This window comes from Rattus norvegicus, chromosome 5 (genome assembly GCF_036323735.1).
Source record: "Rattus norvegicus strain BN/NHsdMcwi chromosome 5, GRCr8, whole genome shotgun sequence".
NCBI classification, from domain to species: Eukaryota; Metazoa; Chordata; class Mammalia; order Rodentia; family Muridae; genus Rattus; species Rattus norvegicus.
The window spans coordinates 152262291-152266726 of NC_086023.1; positions in this window are offsets into that span (position 1 = coordinate 152262291).

The following is a 4436-nucleotide window of genomic DNA, read 5'->3' on the forward strand; positions in this document are numbered from 1 at the left end:
CCGCCGGGCCAGGCGGCGCGCGCCCGCAGCGCTCCTCCCCCGCCCTCTCCGCGACGTTCAGGGGCGGGGGCAGAGAGGCTACGCCCACGGACACGCCCCGGGATACGCTCCCCAAGGCGCGACCCCGCCCCTCCCCGACCTGGACTTGCTCCGAGCCTGCACGCGCTGTTCCTTGGCTCTCAACCCACCAAGGCTCCCAGCCCAGCGCCTTTCCCGGTCCGCAACCTACGGGGTCTCATGGCCTTGCAGATAGCTCGGCCAAAAGGCACCTGGATACCATTTCACAGATGGGAAGAGTGAGGGGTAGAACGTTGTCCAAGAATAAGAGAAGTCACTTGCCGCCAAGCTTGATAACGATCAGGGAGACGACAGGGTGGAAGAGGACCAACTCCTGCACATGGTCCTCTGACCTCCAGCAGCCAACACTGACACCCATGTGCCCCTCCCCCATTGTATGCATACACAAATCAAACGTAAATAATTAATTTAAATAAATATGAGGGAGGGGCTCACCAAAGCCAAGGGAGTCTTTGAGCAAGGGAATGGAGGCTGTGAATTTTGCTGGGAAGGCTCCGGAGTGTATTGGTAGGCGCCCTTAGCAGCTTTCTTAGCTGTCCTCCTCCTCACAGTCTCAGGGACATTGCGGCCTTAGCCAGGCGACAGCCTGAGTCTCAGACTCGGGCTTGTTGTGTGACCCAGGCTGTCCTTCCCTTCTCTGAGTCATGATATCTGTCAAATGAAGCGTGGTCCTATGTGTACTAAACCCACCGACCTGCCTGGGCAGGCGCTGTATGCAGCCATGCTCCAGCCTCTTCAAGGCAGCACACCCGCTCCCGCTCCAGGAAGTAACTGGAGCCAGGAGCGATGGGAGCTGAAGCAGGAGGATTCCTGCAAGTTCCAAGGCATCCTGGGTTATAGAGTAAAACTTTTCCTCAAAAAAACCCAATAACAAAGAATTCTAACTATAAAAAGATCTGACCCTTGGTTCAGCCTGTGCCCAAAGGAGTCTGGAGTAGAGACCATCCAAGGCTCACTACCTGGCTTCCAGACGCCTTGCTTCATCAGCGCAGCTGTGACCTCTGGCTAGTTTCAGAAGCCAGCAGGTCTATGCTGGCTGGGAGACAGACATGCTGTGTGCTCTCACTGCACCGGGAGGCCTGGCTCACAATCCACTCTTTCTAAACCTCCTGTCTGTTCCAAGAGCTCAGCTTCAGTGGACAGTACAGCCAGCCACCTCCTCCTTTACAGCAGGAGACACACCTGCGGTCCCCTGAGAGTCAGAGACAGATGTCCCGGTGGGAGCCCTGTTGTCCTGGTAGGGAGCATAGTCTGGCCATTATGAGCTTCATCTGTAAAGAAGGCAGTAAGACCTTTCCCATGGGGCTGACTTGTGTGACTGGAATTAGAGGAGATAAATCCTGTCCTCAAAAATCTGCCCACTTCCTCCAGGAAGCTCTCCTGGACCACAGTCTCTGGGTTAGATTTCTCCCCACCGGCTCTCAGTGCTTTGAACTTAGAACATTATAATGCTGTTCTCTGTTGTTCCCCATGTGTGAGAGGCCATGACCTCAAGGGCACAACGGTTTTCTAATTCATTTCTGACCCCAGGCTCCTAAGGAAGGTATGAGGGAAGTTAGAGGGCTGTCCAGAGGGAGGGGCTGCTCCTTCCCTCTCCTAACCTCTCCGGCTTTCTACCATACAGGTTGATTGGTCATCCGTCCCCTCAGAAGTCTCTGGCAGTGAGTAGAGGTGACAACTGAACCCCTAGCTTTCTTGTCCAGGGTCAGCTAGATCCTAGACCAGCAGAGAGAGCCTGGAGGGAAAACAGTCACCAGGCCAAGAGCTCAGGAGCAGCGGTGGTGTCTGGCTGGCCGGGGAGACATATGGACCCGGTAATCAGACCTGCCTGGGAACTGTGTGTGGGTAGCAAAGACTTTAGCAGCTTCGTGTCCTTCCGGAGGTGACTTGCTGGGAGTTGTCAGGCATGTGTCACCTGCAGAGGGACAGACTGCTGGGGGCCCTTCTGCTGTGCCCACAAAGAGATGTAGAGACAGAAGGTCAGAGCTGCAAGGGGCCGCCACTGCAGTCACTGTGCCCAAAGACTCATTTCACAGGTGAGGAGGCAAAGGCCCAGAGAGGAGCAGGAGCTTGTCCAAGGTCACACAGCTCACACAGCAGGCCAGGACCAACAGCCAGGGCTCATCCCACACGCAATACTGGGTGCTTACAATTACAGGACGGGGGCAGGGAAACATACTCAGTATTTTATTATTATATATGAATACACTGTAGCTGTCTTCAGACACACCAGAATTGGTCATCGGATTCCATTACAGATGGTTGTGAGCCACCACGTGGTTGCTGGGAATTGAACTCAGGACCTCTGGAAGGGCAGTCAGTGCTCTTAACCGCTGAGCCATCTCTCCAGTCCTTTACTCAGTATTCAAGATAAGGTTGTTTTTTTTCTTTTTTTCGGAGCTGGGGACCGAACCCAGGGCCTTGCGTCAAGATAAGGTTTTAAGGTGGGTTTCTCTGTTTGGGGCTTGTGGCTTCCTACTGGCTTCTGATTCACTATTGTAGCCCAATGAAGATGACCTTGATCTTCCTGCCTCCAAGTGCTAAAATTTACAGGCCATTCCCCTCATGCCATGTATGTGTGGTGCTGTGCATTGAACATGGAGTCTCACACACGCTTGGCCAAGCATCTTACTAGCTATATCCCCAGACCTCTGGGTTTTTATTTGGGGAGGGGGGTGTTTGTTTTGCTTTAATTTATATTTTTTGAGACACAGTCTCACCATTCTTCTGGCTGTCCTGGAACTCACTACATAGGCTGGCCCCAAGCTCATAGAGATCCACCTGCCTCTGCCTCCTAAGAACTGGGTTAAAAGGCGTGCGCCACCCCACCCCACACTCTTGTTTGCTTTTTAACTTTTCTCTGATCTAATTTTAGGAACACTTCTACAATGACTGGAGTCCCTTAGTAATAACAAAAGAAAAATCTCTGACGTGGGAAGGGGTGATCTCAGCGGGAATGGGCAGCTTCTGGTTTTAGGCAAATGGTTTCTTTTCTCCCCCTAAGTTTTCTCCAGGGCCCTAGTGAGAGAGCAGGAGTCAAGATGGCTGGGCCATTAGCCTCTCTGTCTAGAGACTGAGATAGAAGCAGAGGCCTGGGTGAGAAGCCAGAGCCCTGTCCCGTCTCTAGATATAGTAGAAGAAAAAAAATACACCTTTCAAAGTTGTCCTCTGAGGGGCTGGAGAGATGGCTCAGTGGTTAAGAGCACCCGACTGCTCTTCCCGAGGTCCTGAGTTCAATTCCCAGCAACCACGTGGTGGCTCACAACCGTCTGTAATGGAATCCGATGCCCAATTCTGGTGTGTCTGAAGACAGCTACAGTGTTATATACATTAAGTAAATAAATAAATCTTTTTTAAAAAAAGTTGTCCTCTGACCTCATACTCACACGGTATCCTGCACACGCTGCCCCCCAGGAAAATGAATAAGTAAAATGCAATAAAAACTTTAATCTTCCTGCTTCCCTGAGTCAGCCCTCCTCCGGCTCTTCCTCTGTCACCTGGACAGAACAGGTTAGCCTGGAAGAAGCTGGCATGAGCTTGACCACAGGCAAAAATTGTTTGAATATCTTGGGCCTCAGTTTCCTCAAAAGTGTCTGACTGGTGCCATGGTTGGACACTGATGTCTCCCCAAATCCATCGACAGGCAGTTTTATTTTTTTTTTTTCTTTTCTATTTTTCGGAGCTGGGGACCGAACCCAGGGCCTTGCGCTTGCTAGGCAAGCGCTCTACCACTGAGCTAAATCCCCAACCCCGACAGGCAGTTTTAGAAGACAGGCTCTCCAGAAGGAAAGCGAGTGTCCTGGAAACAGCTCTGGTGTGTGGAGAGAGTTATAGGGGCCCCTCTGCCTTGGAGACCCCAGGGAGGGCAGCATGTGAGGCCGGTGCTCAGGAGGCAGGAGTCTCCCGCACTTGGTCTTGGATCCTCAAGGTGCCATGGATCTCACGGCCACACACAGGGACAGAGGAAGTGGGGATGGCACCTCGTGGTGTTGGCTGTAGTGTATTCAGGTTTGTGCCCTCTCTATGTGAGCTGTCTATGTGGTACCCATGTGTACGATAAATCCCCTCTCCTTACCTCGTGAAGAAGGATGAAGAGGAAATGAAGGGCTCTCGTGGCTGTGGCTCTGGGGAAAGGAGTGCTCTGGAGACTGGAACTAGCCTGAGCCTTGAGCAAGATGGCCTCACCTCAGCTACCAGAGTTCTGCTGTTAGGGTGGAGACCAGCCTCCCCGAGGGGATCTGAGTGATGGGAGAGCCAGCAGTCCAGAAGGAGCCTGTCCTTACACAGTCCTGACCTTTAACCTGCCTGCTAACCTGCTTATCTGGCCCACCCTCCCTGCTTACAGTGCTTTCTTTTCT